The 21,930-nt window shown below is 41.4% G+C and overlaps 1 protein-coding gene across 1 annotated transcript in view; it reads right to left on the bottom strand.

Annotated features, from left to right (window-relative positions):
* Nucleotides 1–9,813, bottom strand: part of FAM222B (family with sequence similarity 222 member B) — a 64,537-nt gene extending 54,724 nt beyond the window's left edge. Inside the window, exon 1 of the mRNA XM_074189072.1 lies at nucleotides 9,727–9,813. The gene's annotated coding sequence lies outside the window, so the exon portion shown is untranslated. The remainder of the gene's footprint in view (nucleotides 1–9,726) is intronic.
* Nucleotides 9,814–21,930: the final 12,117 nt, after the last annotated feature.

Genomic DNA, 21,930 nt, shown 5'->3' on the forward strand with positions numbered 1-21,930 from the left:
CATGAATCTTTTCCATGCTTTTCTGAATTCTTCACACACAGAGTTTCTATAGCACAGTAATATTCCACTTCATTCATCATCACAAATCAAGGAGTACCCATTGATTCCCAAGTTTTTACTACCATGAAAAACGCCTTCCAGCTGAAGAAAGGCACCTTTTTGGGGGCTTTTTTCAAGTCTGATCTATGATCCACAGTGATGAGGAAAGGTGGACAGGTCAACAAGCAGATCTCCTACATTACTAATGTTTACAATAACATTCATTCCTAGGCAGATTTATCTCTCAATTTTATCTCTTTAAATGCAACACTATTTTTTCCCATTAACAGATGAAGTTGTAATTTTTTTTGCTTCTGTTATCTAAAAAAAAAAAAGACTAAGAGTCATATACTTGATGGAGGACTATGCAGAAGTTATCCCAGATCTCTCAGGGGAGGGTCTCAATTTCAATGTGAGTAAAATGAAGATAATCAACTACCTAGAAATGGGATGGGTCTCTTTAGGAGGTTCTCCCTCATTTAAGAGTTGCCTAGAACACTTTTTGAGATTTTTTGTATAGTCCTAGGTTCCAAATCTTAATAATCCGAGACAACCCAGCCCTGTCTCACGTGGCTGTTGGAAAGAAAGTATTATATAACTCTGTAAGTCATTACTGTTTGAGTAAGAGCAAATAATTTGCAAATAAAAGGCAATTAGAGGGGCGGCTAGGTGGCACAGTGGAAAGAGCACCAGTCCCTGGGTTCAAATCCAGTCTCAGACATTTAATAATTACCTAGCTGTGTGGCCTTGGGCAAGCCACTTAACCCCATTTGCCTTGCACAAACCTTAAAAAAAAGGCAATTAGAGATGGCCTACTGAAGACCAAAACAATTCTGAACACAGCAAAGTAATGGGTATCCAACTCAGATAGAAGTCTGGGTTGTATATAGCATTTGCAAGACCAGATTTATAGAACTTGTCTTAGAAGAGATCTCCAACATCCTCTAGTCCAAGTAAAACAATAAAAGAATTCTCACTAGAATATATCCTGCTCAAAGACCCAGAAGAAATGCACGCAGGTGCCCGTGCCCGTGCGCGTGTGCACACACTCGCACACACTCTCACAATATCTATTCTACTTTAGGACAGTTCTGATCATAAGGAAGTTTTTCCTGACATCAATCTAAATTTGCCTCTATGCAAATTCATCCCTTGCTCCAGGCTCTTTCCTCTGGGATAAGTCAAAGTGTTCTGCCCCAGTACTCTACAGATTCTAAATGCATAAAAAGGGAAATAAAAACTGCATACCTTTGGTTCCAACAATATCACTGCTAGATCCAGATTTTGAAGACTCAAAAAAAGGAGGAAAAGACATATATATATACATATATATATGTATATATACATATATATATATATATACACACAAAAAAAAATATTTACAGCAGCGCTTTTTGCAGTGGCTAAGAATTAGAAATCGAAAGGATGCTCATCGGTTGAGCAATGGTTAAACAAGTCATGGTATACAATTGTAATGGATTACTCTAGTTCTATAAGAAAGGATGAGCAGGTGGATTTCAGAAAAACCTGCAAAGACTTATATGAACTGATGCAAAGTGAAGTGAACAGAACTAGGAGAACATTATACATAGTAACAGCAATACTGTGCAATTATGAACTGTGAATGACTTATTCTCAGCAATACAATATCCAATTTCCAGAAGATGAATAATGAAGCATACTATCTGCCTCCAGAGAAAGAACTGATGTTATTTGAATACAGACTGAGACATGCTCTCTTTCTTTCTTCTTTTTTTTTTTTTAGGTTTTTGCAAGACAAATGGGGTTAAGTGGCTTGCCCAAGGTCACACAGCTAGCTAATTATTAACTGTCTGAAGCTGCATTTGAATTCAGGTCCTCCTGACTCCAAGGACAGTGCTCTATCCACTGAGCCACCTAGACGCCCCTTTTCTTCTTTTTTCTTTTGAATCTTCCTGGACAGAATGTTTTACATGACTGCACATATTTAATTGCTTACCTTCTCAGGGAAGGGAGAAAGGGAGAGATAGAATTTGGAACTCAAAACTTTCAAAAAAAGTTTAAAAGTTGTTTTAATATGAAATTGGGGAAAAATTATATATGCATATATGTAGATATATATATATATGTGCGTGTGTGTCTGTACATATGTATAGACCACACGTATGTATTTTTAAATGCCCAGTTTTTTCAAGTTCTCTCTGTCATCGTCTTGAAATTCTACATCATATATATATAAATATATATATATATATGTATATATGTATATATACACACACACACATACACACACACACACACATATCTTCTGGATAATCTCCAGTATTAATATTCTTTGTGTTCTAATCTAAATCCAATATGTCAGATGAGGTCTAGTAGGAGAATCACCTCCCTGTTCCTGCAAGTCATCCATGCTTCTTGACTGCAGCATTCATTACCTTCTCTGCCACCCTATTGTACAGCTGACCCATTGAGTTTATAGTCCACTAAAATTCTCAGGTCTTTTTCAGAACTATCTTTGGTCTATCTTTGCCTCCCCCACCTCCTATCTATCAAAGTCATTTTTTTTGTGCCCAAGTACAAAGAGACCCAGTGTGCTAGCCTATCAAGATTCTTGACTCAATCATCTATGGTTAAAATATCCCTCCCAGGGATTTGCATGAACTGATGCTGAGTGAGATGAGCAGAACCAGAAAAACACTGTACATCCAAACAGCAACATGGGAGTGATGTTCAACCTTGAAGGACTTGCTCATTCCATCAGTGCAACAATTTTGGGCTGTCTGCAAAGGAGAGTATCATCTGTATCCAGATAAGGAGCTGTGGAGTTTGAACAAAGTGCAAGAACTATTCCCTTTAATTTAGGAAAAAAACTCAGATAGCTTATTGTCTGATCTTGTTACCTCTTAGACTTCTCTTTAAGGATATGATTTCTCTCTCATCACACCCAATTTGGATCAAGGTACAACATGGAAACAAAGTAAAGACTGACAGAGTGCTTTCTGTGGGGGAGAGGGGGGAGGGAAGCAAGACTGGGGGAAAATTGTAAAACTCAAATAATAACTTTAATAAAAATAAATTAAAAAAAATATCCCTCCCAGCTTCTTATCAATAGTGTATGATGAGCATTTATTCATCCAATATTCAGTGTTGCAGAGCCAAGCAAATATCCCTGGAGAATGTCCCAAAAACCCTCTGGTCACCTGGCCACGGAAGACATTTAGGATTATTCTGCACTGGTCATCCAACAAGTTTTGAATCCATCTCAGTACTTAATGCATTCAAAGCTTGGCTAAAATCCAGGGGCAGCTTAGCCTGGCCCTGGAGTCAGGAGGACTTGAATTCAAAGCCAGCTTCAGATACTTAATAATTATCTAGCTGTGCAACCTTGGGCAAGTCACTTACACTCATGTCTTACAAAAACCAAGTAATAACAAAGCTCTGCTGAAATCTGGATAAACTCTCCATAACTGTATCCCCACTCTTGCCCTCAGAATTGGGACCTCAGATACAAACACTGAAACTTCTTCAACTATCATAACCTCTCAGACAACCTACTTATTTCCCAACTTCTCCATCCTACCTTAGCTGGACAAAGATGGCATTACCCTTGATGTTCACATCACCCCCAATGTTCCAACGTCCATGTCCACTAACTTTGAAATTCCCTTACCTGATCACAATCTCTTGTATCATTTCACCTCTATCTTCAACCTCAAAGCCTTTCCACAGCTCTAATTCCTCTTCCACCCCTGAATTCCCTTCAAGCCTCTCACCTCTGCCCTGCCTCCATTCTTCTCCTTCCCCCATCTTGATGGGCTCAACTCTACATTCTCTTTTTCTAGAGTTTCTGGCCCCTTACTGTATGGTCAATACTGACTGCCTTGCAAAGCCACAGCCTTTGATCACTCTCACCCCCATGGCCTTTGTTCCTATTCATATGCTACTGATCAAAGTTAGAGAAAAATCAAGAAAGAAACCCTGCAGCTTGGCCTCATTACAAATATAAGGTTACCTGGGCCTTCACTTTGGCAAGGCAATCTTCTTATATCTCTCTTTTGCATCCCTCCTCAAACTTCCCATGGCTCCCCACCCCTTCCCTCCCCTCCCACCTTAGTTGAGAACATTGTCTTCTATTTCATTGAAAAAAATTAAGACCAGAACAGTGTCTTTTCCTCATCTCACATTACTCAGATGCCTTCTACCAACAGCCCCTTCTTTACCCTTATCCAACATGAAGAGGTTGGCTCCCTTCTCTATCACCAATAATTCCACCTCAGCTTCACAGAGAGACTTCCATTTGTTTTAAGCTGTTCCATCTCATTTTACAGCTGTTCTTTCTTCTCCCATTCTTCTCTTAGTAACATCTTTCCAACAATCAGAGGAAGGTCACATCTCCTCTTCTTTACCTCAATTCCCATTTCTCCCCTAGCCCAAACCTTTTTTCTGTTTCTTTTTAGAAGCCCTTCCAATTCTCCCCAACCTTCTGAAGTATAGACAGGCATTCCTGGGGGGGGCCTTCTTCTCTAGGAGGGAATACAGGTCATATTGTAGAACAAGGCCTTTAGGCTACTCTCTTTTCTCTTTCATTATATCAATTATTATTGGTTTTAATGAGAAATTGAGGATTAGGGCTGCTAGGTGGCGCAGTGAATAGAGCACCGGCCTTGGAGTCAGGAGTACCTGGGTTCAAATCCGACCTCAGACACTTAATAATTACCTAGCTGTGTGGCCTTGGGCAAGCCACTTAACCACATTGCCTTGAAAAACCTAAAAAAGAGAGAAATTGAGGATTAAATATTATAAACCTAGCTTAACCACATTGCCTTGAAAAACCTAAAAAAGAGAGAAATTGAGGATTAAATATTATAAACCTAGCTTCAGCTTGAAGCAAAAATGGAAATTTATTGATTCAAGCTTAAATTATTTCAAGTTTCTCATGCTTTTATTTGCAGGGTGAGCTCACAGAAGAGAACTAGTCACCAAATAAGAGATTTTAATTAGTCTTACAATAAACATTTCCCCCTTACCCATAAGGCAATATGACCAAGGATATATTTCAAAAAGCCAGTTTACTACTAAGCTATTCTGGTTTCAGATATCCCTACTTAGAATAAATGTCTTTAAACAAAATAAAATAAGGGCAGCTAGGTGGCGTAGTGGATAAAGCACTGGCCCTGGAGTCAGGAGTACCCAGGTTCAAATAGGGTCTCAGACACTTAATAATTACCTAGCTGTGTGGCCTTGGGCAAGCCACTTAACCCCACCCCATTTGCCTTGCAAAAAACCTAAAACCCCCCCCAAAATAAAACATAACTTTCTTAGTGTTCAATTTTTAGCTCTCATCACCCTAAATTCTAACCTATGATACAGTTCTGACTAGGATGGAATGAAAATTCCTGGAGTGGAAGTGAAAATAAGAAATGGGCATTTAACATTTCTCTTATTAATCCAGCAACTCTTAATTTTATCCTTTTCCATAGGATTATGAATCATCCCTACACAGATGACTCTCATAACTATGGAAATAGCCTAGTCTCTCCTGAATTCCATTGTTGCTTAGTTAATTTGCTTATTTGTTGGACATTTCCAACTAGATAGAGCACTAGACCTGGAGTAGGAAGGACCAGAGTTTAAATTCAGCCCTCAGACACTTAAGCTGTCTGCACCGTAAAATGGAGATAACTGTACCTACCTCCTAGGTTCTGAAGATCAAATAGAAGAATTATCAATGCCTGATACATAGAAGACACCACATAAATGTTACTTCTCATCATTATGATTATTATTAATTATTGGATGTCCCAGAGGCAACTCAAATTCAAAATATCTAAAACAAAATTCATTATTTTCCTCCCCTCTTTCTCATTTATATCTATTAATGATACTGCCATCCTTCCCTTGGTTCAAAACCTGATAACGTCAAATCTTTCCTCTCCTTTACCCTTTAGATAAATCAGTTGCCAAGTCTTAGCTATTATACTTCTATAACCTCTCATATCCACCACTTTTTCTCAACTTATAAAGCAACCACTCTAGTTGGAAAAACTCATCACCTCTTCTTCAGATTACTATTGAAATTCTAGTTGATTTCCCAACTATCTCCTCCTTCCATTCCAGTCTTCATAAAGTAGTCAGCAGCACTGTCTGACCAGTGCGACCAACTCCCCAGCTCAAGAAGCTTCAATGGCTCCCTCCTACCTTTTGGATAAAACAAAGTCTTTAAGAAAAGCTTTTCACTATATTTTCAGGCTTACCATTTTTCTTCTCCTTACACCTTATGTTTCAGTAAAATGGGTCTTATTTGTTGCTCCCCATAAAAGACATTTAATCTGCATGCTACAAGCTTTTTGTATGCCAAAAATGCACTCCCTCCCTCCTCACCTCACAATCACAGAAATCCTTTATTCAAAGTTCTCCTCCAAGGAAATACTTGTCCTATTTGTGATGGAAAATACCATTCACATCCAGTGAAAGAACTATGGATGCAGACCAAGGTTTACTATTTTGCAGTTTAAAATTTTGTTTTCCCTCTGATTCATCTTTCACAACATGACTAATATGGAAATATGTTTAACATAGTTATACATGTATTACCTATATTAGATTGCTTGCTCTTAAGGGGAAGGGGAGTGGGAAGGGAGGGAGGGAAAAATGTGGAACTCAATATGTTACAAAAAAAAAAGGAATGTTGGAAATGTTTGTCTTGATTACTTCCTAGACAGCTTCTAGGGCCCTCCCCTATAGCTACTGTGTATCTACTTTCTGGATAGTTTGTATTTATGTAAATGGAGTTTCCTACAATATAGCCTAAGCTCCTTGAAGACAATAACTGTTTCAGCTTTGGCTTTGTAGTCTTAGTATCTATTAAGTTTAAGTAGAAAGTTTGAACCACCATCAACGTGACTTCAAACTCACTAGACTGTGGGCTCACTGAGGACAGGGACTGTCTCTTCAATGTTTTGTACAGGGTGGGCCCTTGATACAAGCTGGCTGAATGACTCATTTCCAGAACAGACGACTAGTCATTCTAGTCCTTTAACTGGTTATTTTCTCCTTAGACCATATTCCAAGCCCCTAGTTTTTTCCTTTTTGCTGCTTTCAGAAATGGTGCTTGAGGTCAATGGCCTTGCTCATTTTCTCCCATCTACTTCAATAGTTTCTTCACTCTCCTATTCTTGGCCTTTAAACCCAAACTTTTTCCAAAATGACTTCCCCACTTCGACCCCCAAATAACACATCTCACTTCTAAACAAAAGTTTATTTGCAAAGGAATCTTAGACAAGTCTAATGCACACCCCATTTTCCTTTAACAGTCTTTCAGTATTCCTTCCTTAAAGGTTCTTAGAACTGTCTTTATACATGCGTAATGCATCGTGAACAAAAAATACAGTGTGAACTATTATTATTAATGAGAATAATTAGCCACCAAGGAAAAATCACAAAGGGGTCTGGGCAGTTGGAGAATGAACTAGAAGATCAGAGGGACTCCTAAGAAACAAAGATGGTGTTTTCATGCAAATACCTTTAGTAAAAGAAGGGGAAAATACCAAACCCAAGCCCTTAAATAGAATGTTTTCCATGAAGCCCACTACCTGCTCTTTAAAGGAAATGATTCATTTTATGAGGAGAAAAGAAAGGCCATATGAACCTTAAATTATTTAATCTTTGGTATGCCATGACTTCATGGGAAATCCTTATTTCCCTACATCCCATAGCCAGCTATCCTAACATTTTCAAGGAGATTGCACATGTAACACGGAAACAGTGTCCACCTCAGACCAAAGGATTACCATTTGGTGTTTATCATCTGTATGAAAGTAGCAATCTATTGGGGGTGGGAGGGGGTGGAGAAAGGAAAAAGAGTGAGACAGGAAATTCCCTTCCCAGCTGAACAAACTTATATCATTCCAACACAATTCATCTGACACTTATGTACTTGTTTGACCTGATGGAAATTTCCAATAGAGAAAAGGAATTATCCAACTTTTTAAAAAAATATTTCTTAAAACTGCTTTTCCCCTTTAAAACAAAAGGTTCTTTACCATAAATTTCCTACAAGATCACATTTTAAACAGACTAAATTTGTAATTTGCAGTGACCTATAACATTCATTCAACAAACATTATTAAAGCACCGAGCTAAGCTCCGAAGGAAAGACAGTCTGATCTTCCAAATTTAGACTAGTAGTTGAAATAAGATGTTAACAAAGATAAAAGCAATATAAATGTTAACTAACGTCTCAGATTCCCAACTGACCTCTTCACAAAGGCATTATCTATGACCAAAGAATGGATGGGTTAAAGAGCTGTAGGGTAAGGAAAAAGTTCAAAATATCTGCCTGTGAATTTTCCAGGGAAGAGAAGTAAAACATGTTTTACCAGATTGAAAAGTTAAAGATAACCTGAGTTTGGAGAGGAGGACAACTCACCTTTTACACACTCCCCCCCCCCCCCAGAGGAATTCATTTTCCTTATCAAAAAATCTGTCAAAAGGATCCTTTTCAGCCCATCCTGTAAGGCTCGTTGGAGAGGCAAATTCACACACCCATTTCCCAGGAAATTTTAATCTCTTAGAAAATGAGAGCCAGTAGAGCTCAGAAGGGAATTTAGACCTTTCTCAAAGGACAGGAAGCCATTTTCTCTCTCAAGATGCACCTGGTTTAGCTCTGCTTTGTCTACAAAAAAAGAAAAAAATCCACCCACCCAGCAATGTTCTGTGCTCTTCCTGCCTCTCAGCAAGGAGCCTGCAACATCTTAGGTCCTTGCACAGCTGTTTCTGCCTTTCTTTGAGAACCAGTCCATACTGGAGCCTCCCACCAACAGGGTAACAAAAAAGTGGGTCTGAAAAGCTGCTTCCAACCACAGCTGCTGTGGCCTCCAACAGAGGGCTGAACCTAAACTGGAGGGAATCAGGAATTCCTTTGCAGAGGGATATTTTTCTACTTTGACGTGCACAGTTCTCCCTGGGCGACCCTTCCGGCTTGTCAAGATGAGTTTTAAGTCCCCATCTTTGACGGAAACACACAGGGCCACACAAGCACCTGGAGGCCAGAGGATGTTGAGAAACGGGTGGTGGGACCCCGACGTGGTGGGTGCCGGTTGCCCTTTCTCTCCTAATGAATCCGAGGCACATCCTTTGTCCAGACCCCCCAAAATCCCCAACACCAAAGCCCCAGAGACGAGGTGCAGGAGTTGCTTCATCACATCACACCGCTGCAGTTACTCTGCCTGGGAAGGAGCTGTCGGGATTTTGTCTTCACAGACCAGTTAAGCGGGGTGAGGTTCACGCCATCCCCCTCCCCACCTTCGGAGGTGGCCCCCCCCCCAGCGCGGGGCCCCGCCCACCCCCTCCTCCTGGGGGCCACAGGCTCCCACCCGACGGGGGGGGGGCGCAGCAGGCACGAGCCACTCCCACGGGGGGCAGGACCCTAGAGCCTCGGGGTCCCCTCCCCCCCCCAAACCGAGCTGCCCTCGGGTCACAGAAGAGGAAACTGAGGCCCGGAGCGGGGGGCGCCACTTGCCCAAGGTCACACAGGCGCTAAGTGCGGGAGGCCCGGGCGGGGGAACCTGGGCCCCGGAGCTGCCCCCCCGGAGCTGCCCCCGGCCCCCGGCGCCCCGCCGCGGCGGACTCGGGAGGGGGGCGCGCCCCGGGCCCGCGCAGGGCCGCCCCCCGCCCCCTCAGGGCCCGCCGGCAGCCGCTACTCACTGTCGGTGACTGGGCCCGGGCCCTCATGGCTGCTCCGTCCCCCGCCGCCACAGACCCTGCCCCGGCCCCGCCGTCACCCTCCGCAGCCGCCGCCCGTCGGGACTCGCCGGGCGCCGCTCGTGCGCCTGCGCGGCCGGGGAGCTGGGGGCCTCGGCGGCGGGCGGCGCCTGCGCAGTCCGGGCCGGGCGAAGCGCCTTCCCTCAGTGCCTGATGCCCCCGCAGCCTCCTCCCTCGGGGGCGGGGCGGGGGCAAGGCCGGGGTCACGGCGCTGCCTGGCCGCCCCGCCCGGGAGAGGCGCCCCTCCGCACCGCCTGGCACTCTAGTGCCCACAGGGCCAGCTCCCCCGCCCCCAGCGGTGCCGCAGCCGAGGAAGTGACCGCTCCCAGAAGGCCCCGGGGCCCCGTCCATGGCCTGACCCCCCAGAAGTCTGGGGGCGCCCCTCCAGAAGCCCACCCACTGGGTCTTCTTCAAGGGGTGATGACTTACCCCCTAAAGCACTGTGGGGGCTGGGCATTCGTGGGCCTTCCCAGGGCTGCCAGCCCAAGGCCCTGGGCCAGGAGGCTGGGCCCTGCAGTCTGCTCCGCCACTCAAGGCCAGCCCTTATGTCCAGCTCTGTCCAGTGCTGGCGGTCTCAGCTGCCTAGATCTGGGGAGCAAAGGACAATTAACTGCAGGGAAAGCCCTATTTTTTAATTTTATTCTCCCTCTCTTTGATAATTCCTAAGCAGTCCCCTCTTGGCAAGTCTGTTCGGAGGATGGAAAAGTGGAGACCAAATAGGATAGAAAGTTTTTCTTTAGCAAGCTTCTGGTACATTCTGGAATGTCCTTGACCTTCTTGGGATAGGTAAAGGACTCTTTCTCCTTCCTCCCTCCCTCCCTCCCTCATCACCTTTTTTCCCCAGTGGGAAAACTCTTAATTTATCTAATTGAGCCCAGCTGGTTGGTTAGTTCTTGTCCTTTATTATTGAAGAAGACCACACCAACATCACTATGTTTGAGCAAATCAGTGTATGTCCAACTGTGGCTGATCAGACCAATAAGAGTTCAGAATGTTCTACCATAGCTTGGGCACAAATAGTCCATGTGAACACTTGGATGGTTACTCTTAAGTAACAGATGTCACATTTCCTTCGAGCTACTTCAATTCTGCCTTCCTCATAGAGTGCAGCACTCTCACTGATGAGGGTCCTGCACTAGGGTCTCCCAAGCTGTGCAGTCAATTCTAAAGTTAAGAGAGACCTTCAAGGTGTCTCAGTATTGTTTCTTTTGACCCCCTTGTATTTTGCCCTGTGTGAGTTCTACATAAAATAGCTTTTTTTTTTTTTGGCAAGGGTACATCTGGCATTTTAACAACGTGTCCAGCCCATTGTAGTTGCCTTCTCTGTAGTGAGGTTGGAATGTTAGGCAGTTTAGCTCAAGAAAGGACCTCGGTGTGTGGTCTCTTCTTCTGCCAAGTGAATTTCAGAATCTTCCTAAGACAATTTGAAGTGGAAGCAATTCAGTTTTCTGACATGACACAGGTAGACTGTCCAGGGTTCACAGGCATACAGCAATGAGGTCAGCAACATGGCTCCATAGACCTTCAATTTGGTAGTCTATCTAATACCTCTTCTCTTCCATACTTTCTGAGCCTCTCAAAGACTGAGCTAACTCTGGAAATTCGAGTGTCAACCTCACTGTCAATGTATCTCATTAGAAAGGACACTGCCAAGGTAAGTGAACTTGTCCACAGTCCTCAAGCCTTCTGCAATCAATGGTTCCACATTTGGATGGTGTGTGGTGCTGGCTGATGGAGCACCTGTGTTTTCTTGGTGTTCATTGTTAGACCAAAATGAGCACAAGAAGCAGAAGCAGAGAATTGATCTATACTTTGTTGCATCTCTGCATTCAGGGCATAATCATCTGCAAACAGAAGATCCTGCACCAACACTCCCTCCACTTTGGTCTTGGCTTCTAGCTTTTACAAGTTAAGGAATTTGCCATCAGTATGGTAGCTGACCTTGAGACCATGTTCATCCTTGTTGAAGTCATTTGATAACATGGATGAAAACATCATGCTAAAAAGTATGGGAGCAAGTACACATCCCCGTTTGACTCCACTGGTGACTGGGAAACCTCGAGAGCATCATCTACTATCCAGTGCATAATGCAGCCATCATAAAATTGATGTACAACAATGGTGAACATCTCTGGGCAACCAAATTTTGACATAAATTTCCATTAAACCCTCAGCTGTTAGATATTTATATAACTACTCTCTTTCCCCTTCCTCACACCCACATGATGGAAGTAATGCAAGGTAAATAAATAATTGAGACAAAGCATATTGAATCTAATATCTTGTCCAGGAATAAATCTACTAACTTAACTATACCCAAGCTTCCACCTCCTCCAGGGCATCCTCAGGACAAAGGAAAAGAAAAAGAGCCTAGAGCAGCATAAACCAAACAAGAAACATGCTTCCTTTTGGTATAAGGAGGCACCATAGAAAACCTCAACAAGTGTCGACACCAAAGGCATTGACCAAACTTGTCCATATCTTCCAAAGCCAGATTTGATCAAAATTTATTTGATGAGAGGCAGCTAGGTGATACAGTGGATAGAGTGCTCACCCTGGAGTCAGGAGGACATAAGTTCAAATTTGACCTCAGACACTTAATTTTTACTCAGCTGTGTGACCTTGAGCAAGTCATTTAATCGCTTAACACTATTGCCTCGCAAAAAGCAAAAAAAAAAATTGATATATTAATATAAGCAGAGGTGTTGACACAAAGGATTGTAACTGTCTGCATTTTACCCTTCTCCTAATGGCAGTTAAGGCCTTCATCATTTACAGAAAAACCCACTCTATGCAGGAGAGAATGCTAAGTGTTGGGTTGGAAAGGAACTTATAGCCTAATACAGAAAAATTGGGGAAATGGTTACAAAGATATAAATAGCAGATGTACATAAAGCTCGGGTTCATACTTAGGGTCCAGACTATCTGTATCCCCAAATTTAAGACTATTCACTCTTTTAAAAAGTATTTCTCTAATTGAATGGAAGAATGAAAAGTTAGGAATTCAAGAGCTGCATTTGTCACAGACATATTTTGCACTTTGCATAAAAAAGGTAGAGGAGAAGATTCTCACACAGATACTAAATAAAGCCTATTCCTTTCTGCTCCTTTCCTAGATGAACAACCAGGAGAAAGAGGTGGGCTTCCCCCCATCCTTTTCATATGACTTCTATAAGCCATAATAGCACATTTCCAAATACTCAGATTGACCTTTCTGCCAAGGAGACCAACTCCATCTATACTTGCCCATTCTATAACATGTCCTTTGCCTCTCATAAATTTACCACAGGGACATTCACCAAGTGTTCTGGAGACTTTCTTCATTTTCTCTTGATGTGGAGTCCATCTTCTTTTTCATCTTCATTTGCTGCACTGTGTAGAATTGGCACTGGCTCAAGTTCAACCTGCCTCCTTTGAAAAGAAAATGATATATGTCTAGAGGTTCAGGTTCTTCCTGAACTGCCACCCATCTTGGGGAAGCACAGTGTGACAGGTGTCAGATATGAAGTAAGGCAGTAACTGGCAAAACAGGGAAAGAAGATGCTAGGAGGCAAAGACCCTGAGCTAGTATCCCTGTTGTTAAAGCCCATTATCTACCCTAGAGCAGAGCCAGGCTCTGGCACCCACCTGGCTTCAGATGAGTTGGCATTGCTGGTGCAATGATCTTTTGGCATGGGAACATTCTTCATGCAAGAGACTCCACATAATGACTCCTAGTTATGAAGCCAGAAAGGGGGAATGGGCAGCATTGACTTTTCTTCCCATTTAATAAATTGTCCTACTCTACTCTCTGACCCCTCTTCTACCCGCCCCCAAACTTCTGTGTGGAGGGGCCCTTCTGCCCATAATAATGTCTGTCTCTCCCAGATCACTTCATTAGGAAAGCCCGAACTACCATTCTTCTCATAATTCCTTACTCTCAAGCCAACATCTCCTGTACAGATGGCTAGCCCTTTTCCCTTCCAATTCTGAAGCCATCAATTTTGATCAAATGGATTTGTCAATCTATTCCTCTGTAACTAACCATCCCGTAGCTTTCCAAAACAGTGTATTTACCCTGGCCACCACTGTCTTTTCTATGTTGTCTCCTACAATATGGGCTTGGGCAAGCAGCATCTTTTACCATATTCCAAAGTTAACTCAAAATGTGTGGCACAGTGGATAGAGCACTGGCCCTGAAGTCAGGAGGACTTGAATTCAAACACTCAGACACTTAATAATTGCCTAGCTGTGTAACTTTGGGCAAGTCACTTAATCCCATTGCTTTTAACAAATAATAAAAAAATAAGAATAAACTCAAAATGAACATGTGACCTAAATATTAAAAATCATGCCTCAACAGACACAAGAGAAGCAGATTTTATATATATAAATATATATTGTTTTCATAGCTATGGGAAGGAAATAAATTCTTCAATAAATAGAAATAGAATTACAAAAGATAGAATAGATATTTTGATTATTTGAAACTGAAAAAGCCTTTGTACAAACAAAATACATCTAAGATAAGAAGGAAAGGGGGTGGCTAGGGGTGTAGTGGATAAAGCACTAGCCCTGGAGTCAGAATTACCTGGGTTCAAATCCGGTTTCAGACACTTAATAATTACCTAGCTATGTGACCTTGGGCAAGTCACTTTAACCCCATTGCCTTGCAAAAACAAAACAAAAAAGGGTAAAAAGATCATTTGTACAAAAATATTCATAACAGCCCTGTTTGTGGTGGCAAAGAATTGGAAATCAAGTAAATGTCCTTCAATTGGGGAATGGCTTAGCAAACTGTGGTATATGTATGTCATGGAACACTATTGTTCTATTTGAAACCAGGAAGGATGGGAATTCAGGGAAGCCTGGAGGGATTTGCATGAACTGATGCTGAACGAGATGAGCAGAACCAGAAAAACATTGTACACCCTAACAGCAACAAGGGGGTGAGGAACAACCTTGATGGACTTGCTCATTCCATCAGTGCAACAATCAGGGACAATTTGGGGCTGTCTGCATTGGAGAATGCCATCTATATCCAGAGAAAGAATTCTGGAGTTTGAACAAAGACCAAGGACTATTACTTTTAATTCAGGAAAAAAACCTGTTACCTTATTATGTAATCTTGCTATCTCTTATACTTTATTTTACTTCCTTAAGGATGTAATTTCTCTCTCATCACATTCGATTTAGATCAATTTATACCATGCAAACAATGTAAAGACTGGCAAGTTACCTTCTGTGGGGGTGGGGGAAGGAAGCAAGATTAGGGGATAATTGTAAAACTCAAAATAAATAAAATCTTTAAAAGAAAAAAAAGATGAACGTGCAAAAAAAGATATAAATGCAACTAACACAAATATATATATAAGATCAAAAGCCATTCCCCAAAAAAGGATACTCAAAATATATGAAAAAACAGTTCTGAAGAGAATTGCATATTACTATTATCCATTCAATGTTGTTGAATATTTCAGTCCTGTCTAATTCTCTATGACCCCATTTGGAATTTTCTTGGCAAAGATGCTGGAGTGTTTACTGTTTCAATTCTCCAGCTTATTTTGCAGTTGAGAAATTGTGACAAACATTGGCCCAGGGTCTCACAGCTAATAAGTATCTGAGAATGGATTTGAATACAGGTCCTCCTGAATCCAGAATGGTGCTTTCTCCATTGTGCCACCTAACTGCCCCCAATCCATACTATAAATTGTTCCAAATCATTAATAAAGAAGAATAAAAATCAAACCAACAACTCAGATTTTACTTCAAATTCTGCGAATTGCCAAATATAACAAAAATTGGGAATATTCAACATTGAAGTTGTAGAAAACTAGACATACTAACTAGAAAGTCATGTAACCATATTGGGAAAATATGGAAATATACAGATAAAGAGGATAAAGGATCTATATTCTCCCAAGGAGTTAATTGATAGAAAGGATCCACATATACACCCAATATTTATACCAACATTGGATAATAGCTGATAATTGAAATGTACATTGATTGGGAATGGCTAAATAAATTATGGTACATGAATGTAAAAAATGATGACTACAATGAAAACAGAGAATCATAGAAAGACATACAAAATGATGCAAGGGAATGTGAACCGGAGAGCAAATATACCATGTAAATTAAAAGAACCACCACAAAAGAAGATAAATGTTGAGAAATTACAAAGAATAAGCTTGATCCCAAAGAAGAGATGTGAAAAGACAGCTCCAAGAGGTCATCCTAGAGAATCCACAGTTGTAGAACATTGGATTATCAGATTTATTCAATATATTGACAGATTGGTTTTTTCATTTTCATTATTTGATGTAAGGTACATATCACTTTGGGAGGGATAGGAAGAGAGAAAGAGAGATTAGTGGAAATTTAGGCAATGTAAAAATAAAATATATCAGGGGTGGCTAGGTGGCGCAGTGGACAGAGCACTGGCCCTGGAGTCAGGAGTACCTGAGTTCAAATCTGACCTCAGACACTTAATAATGACCTAGCTGTGTGGCCTTGGGCAAGCCACTTAACCCCATTGCCTTGCAAAAAAAAAAGCTAAATAAAAGTTAACCTAGTATGCTTTGCTCTGCATTCAGATTCCATAACTTTTTCCATAACAAGTATTTCAAGATTGAACTTGACCATTGAACTTCAACAGTTCTTTATAGGTAATTCTCAGGATAAATGTATCCACTGAGGAACTAACTTATGTCTTCAAGGCTGGAGAAAGAGTTGTTTCTTAGGTAATGAAATTGGTGGGAGTTAGAGACTGTCTCAGGACTTGGGATTCCCTTTGAAAGGGACCTTAAGAAGAATGGAAGTGTGGGGAGGGGAGGGGGTTGAAATACTCTTACAGTCCTCAGCAGGGAATAGAGACCTACAAGAAATATAAGAAGTGGGGCAGCTAGGTGGCATAGTGGATAAAGCACCGGCCCTGGAGTCAGGAGTACCCGGGTTCAAATCCGATCTCAGACACTTAATAATTACCTGGCCGTGTGGCCTTGGGCAAGCCACTTAACCCCGTTTGCCTTGCAAAAACCTAAAAAAAACAAAAAGAAATCTAAGAAGTATGATCTAAGCTTTAATGAGGGTATAGCTTCAACTTTCTACGATGAGAAATGATGGGTTTAGTGGAGTCAGGAAGTCCCATTTCCCAAAGGCTTCAGGGTCTGCTATATATAGTTTGTTGTCTATCCTGAAATGAGTGGGTGAATAAATGAATGAAAAAGCATTGATCAAACACTTACTATATACTAAACTGTGGGGATAAAAATAATAACAACAAAGGTAATTTTTGTCTACAAAGAGCTTATATTCTTTTTTCTTAACATGTGAGTTATTTTTATAAATATCTTTTTTATTGATATTATATTTTTATGTTGTCCAAATTTCCCTGATATCATTCCCCCTCTTACTCTCTCTCAGAGACACTTCCTTATATTTTAAAAAACAAATTTTTAAGAAAAAACAATAGTTTTGATATATTTTTTTCGGTTTTTGCAAGGCAAACGGGGTTAAGTGGCTTGCCCAAGGCCACACGGCCAGGTAATTATTAAGTGTCTGAGACTGGATTTGAACCCGGGTACTCCTGACTCCAGGGCCGGTGCTCTATCCACTGCACCACCTAGCCACCCCCAGTCCCATATAATCTTACCTTTCTAGCTTTGTATTACTCCCTTCTAAGCCATCTGGTTAACTTCTATTCCTTTCCCAAACGTAGAATCTTGTCTCAATGAATGTCTTTGCCCAGACTATTCCCTACAACCTAAATGTTCTCCCCTTCTCTTTTCTTAAGTATACAACAAATAACTTTCCAGGCTGCTGTGTTTGTGTTTTCTTTTGCCCTTTCTTCTGAGGCCTTCATACATTTCTGAAAAGTGCTTCAGAGTGTGGCTGTGTGGCGTAGTGGATAGAGCACCGGCCCTGGAGTCAGGAGGATCTGAGTTCAAATCTTCCCTCAGACAATAATTACCTATCCGTGTGGCCTTGGGCAGGCCACTTAACCCCATTGCCTTGAAAAATCTAAAAAAAAAAGTGCTTCAATAACTTCTTTTTATTGTCAGCTTATTCCAAGGGAAGGTTTGGTGGTCACCTGAAGGACAGCTCTTCTGTCTTTGGATGGCTGGAAGGTGTAACTCCTGATTGACCTAGGGACTTCTGGAAGATGAGTCAATCAGCCAAGTGTATGCTAACCTCAATGTTAAACCCTGGGCATATAAAAACAAACAAAAAGACAGTCTGCCCTTAAGGAATTTATTTTCCAGTGGAGGAAGACAACACATAAAAGGAAGTCTGATTGCAACTCATGAGAACAGAAGAAATGGCTAGCCCAGGCAACCTCCTAAAATGGAGGTTCTGGGAAGAGTCATTCAATTAGAGGGTGGGGTGAAAAGAGCTAAGGATGCTTCAGGGGTGTGGATCCAGGATGATGAGTTTCCTGAAAAATAAACAGAGAGAGGGGAGTGAAGGAGAAAAGGCTTTAAATGGGGAACAAGAGATCCCTGGAGGCTCAGCCGTGGAGAAAAACCATCAGCAATGCACTCCTGATCAGAGGTGGCTATGAATGGTCTCCTCAGGGAGAGGCTAGGTGGCGCAATAGATAAAGTACCATCCCTGGAGTCAGGAGTACCCGGGTTCAAATCCGGTCTCAGACACTTAATAATGACCTAGCTGTGTGGCCTTGGGCAAGCCACTTAACCCCATTTGCCTTGCAAAAACCTAAAAAAAGAATGTGCTCTTTGGATGAGATAATACTTTCCCTGGATGAACTGAGATTTCATCTTGCTCTCAGAGGCCTCTAACATGCATTCTATCATTTACACTCATCTGTATGACTTTCCTGATTACTAGTTAACTGTTTTGTGTTGCTTAAATGTTTTCTTGCTATCTGTGACTGTATTTTACATAATAAGAAGTCAAATCAGCTGAGATTAAATTCACTGTGTCCTCCAGGTGTGGCCCACCTTCCTCTAGCACCAGGTAAAGTAGTTTCCGTTCTGTATTCCCAAAATATCTTATTTTAGACTTCGGATGTGCAGATGTGGAATAATTAGCCTTAGTTTCAAGTCTAATATTCCTCTACAAAATAGGAGAGCCAGGGAGTGATCTCTCAGTCACATTCATCTTTCTATCTAAATCTGCTGAGTGAGGTATCACCTCTCTGTTATAAGATCCTGTTACAATTTCCTCTTTTTGTTTTGATAAATGCTTTTTTTTGCTATCTTAAACAGTAATTATAGGTAGCAACCTATAAAGCCTTGAATCTTTCACTCATTACATCCAGTCTAGCTTCAGTTCCTGATATGGACAAAGCTATTAGCTGTTAGAATAGTATTATAGTATTAGGATGACAATGATCAGAAACTAGGGAGGGAGCTAGATGGTGCAATAGAGCACTAGCCCGGAAGTCAGGAGGACCTGGATTCCAATCTGCTTTCAGACCTTTACTAGCTGTGTGATCTAGGATAAGTCACTTAACCCTGATTGCCTCGCATCCAGGGTCATCTCCAGTTGTTCTGATCCAGATCTGACCCCTGGACCCAGATGGTTCTGGAGGAGAAAGTGAGACTGGTGACTTAGCTCCGCACCCCCCCACTCACATACCAATCATGTGTTGTCACGGCATCGCCTCCCTGATTGTCATGGTCTTCTTCAAGAATGGAGGACAAACACACACACACACACACACAATAAAAATTAATAAAAAAAGAATGAAGGACAAACACCATCAGTCAGAAATTCATGAGGTTCTCCTCCAGCCAATGTAGTATAGAGGGAGAAGAGACTGAACTTCTCCCTGTCTCCAAAGGATTCTTTCTTATAGAGAGTTTCATCAAATAGTGTCTCATGTGATCCTTGTAACAACCCCTTAAGATAATTACTATTATTATCTCCATTTTACAGTTGAGGAAACTAAGGCAAACTTGCCCAAGGTCCCATGGCTATTATTTGAAGGTCAAATTTGATCTTAAATCTTCTTGTCTCCAAATCCAAGGCTCTATCCATGCACTACCTCACTAATGTCAACTAACTCACTGGTTTTATAAAAGTCTCACAATATATGACCAAATCCCTAGATAAATCTATATAGATTTACTGTGCAATATCATCCAAGAGGTTTTCAAATAATCTAAATTAATTAAGGCCTTTTATTACTTAAAGGAAAGCCTATGACTGAACTAGGGTGTCCAAATCTAGTTTATATTCAGCAAAAATCATCAAAATAGGTTCTCACCTGGTTTAAATATCAGGGTTAACTATCTTAGCACTTTTCTTTAAAATTGGGGTGGGGTAAATACTTAGACTCAAGCTTAGAGAAATGTTGAATGAAGTGAATTCAGGCTGATGCCAAAGTTTCTAGCCTGGGTGATTGGAAAAATGGCAGGACCCTAAACAGTAATAAGAAAATTGAGAAGAGGTGAGGATTTGAAGAGAAATATCAATGAATTTTTGTTGTAGAAATGCAGACTTTGAGATGCCTATGGGACATTCAGTTCAAGATGTCCAAAAGGTAGTTAATGATGTGTGACTGTAATGCAGGAAAGAGACCTTGTGTTAGATATCTAGATCTTTATAAAAATGATAACTGAAATCATGGGAGCAGATGAGATGCCAGGTGAGATAATAGAAAGTAGAAGAGTCAGTCATTCAGACAATAAACATTTTGTAAGGGTCATCTTTATTGTAAATCACTGGACATACAAAGAAAGGCATAAGACAAAGCCCTGCTCCCAAGGAACACACAGTCTATTAGAATATGAGCTCCTTGAGGACAGGGACTGCATTGTTTTATTTTATTTATATTTCTAGCACTCTGTTTAGACTAGTACATATTGTTCAGTCTGGTGCCATTTTTCATGACCCAGAGAACCATAGCACACTAATGCCATCTGTGAAGTCCTTTGTTAAAGATACTGGTTGGTCCTCTGGGTGGAGGAAATTCTTCCTCCCTGCCAAGAAACAGGTCCCCAAGAAACAAGCCTTGGTAATTGATCTTCTTATTCTTAGTATTTGTAAAGTACTTAGATAGCAGATAGCTAATAGTGCCCCCCCCTTCCTTTTCCATTCTAGGTGAAGGGAGTGGTTCGTTCCAACAGTGGCTGAGAGGACAAGCCACAAGAATCTGGAGGTCTGAATCCAGACTAGCTTGGGTAGCCTGTGTAGCATCAAAGAGCAAGGAGTGACCTTTCAGGATGCTAGTCCAACAGATGACTGGACTTGTTTGGTGCTCATGCCCCCTTTGGACATGAACTTGGTGAGATCAAAACTATATACAGGGGTGGCTTAGGTGGCACAATGGAAAGAGCATGGCCCTGAAGTCAGGAGTACCTGAGTTCAAATCCAGCCTCAGATGCTAGCTGTGTGGCCTTGGGCAAGCCACTTAACCTCATTTGCCTTGCAAACAAAACAAAACAAAACTATATACAAACTCTGCTAAGCTGAGCCTGCTGTCCCAGAGACTGAAGTGATGTCTGTGTGAAAGAGAACATAGTATGGGGAAAGGGTCTTATTATAAGTAAATATCTCTTTGTAAAAGTCAATCAATGTTAAATGGAACTGGGGGTTTAGTCACAGTTGCCTAACAGTGAGTAGAACATAATCAATGGGGCCTCAAGCTGATGGTGGTAGAGGAAAGAACAAATAAATACCTGAAGGTTTCTCTGAAACAGGGAGGGAGAGATTTACAGTCTAGTTCTGGAAGAGAGTTCCATAACTAAGGAAAATTGGGCGATGACTTGAATTTCTGCCCCAGCCTAGTGAATACTTTCATATCTGAAGTGTAGGCTGTCCTCTTCCTAGAGAAGAGAATGAAGAGGCCACACTCCAGATTGTTAGGAAACAGATGCAAGGCTTCAATGGAGTGAAACAGGCATCTGAGGTGGAGGAGGTGGAGAAACCTGACCCTTGTCATTATGCTGAAGGGTGGAGGAGTGTTACATACAGGAGAAGGGGAAGGGAAAAGACAACTGTATAATTAGAGCTTAAAAACAGATTTGAGGCTTTTCCTAAAGGAGAGAGCTGTATTCTCTGAGGTGGGAGAAGCTGCTTTCCCTACAAACAAAAGATGACCTGGTAATAACAGGTCAGGTTTCAAAGCACTTTACAGATATTATTTCATTTGGTTCTCAGAAAAACCCTGCTATTTATTGTCCCCAGTTGACAGAT

The sequence above is a fragment of the Macrotis lagotis genome, chromosome 5 (assembly GCF_037893015.1).
Source record: "Macrotis lagotis isolate mMagLag1 chromosome 5, bilby.v1.9.chrom.fasta, whole genome shotgun sequence".
Classification (NCBI taxonomy): Eukaryota; Metazoa; Chordata; class Mammalia; order Peramelemorphia; family Peramelidae; genus Macrotis; species Macrotis lagotis.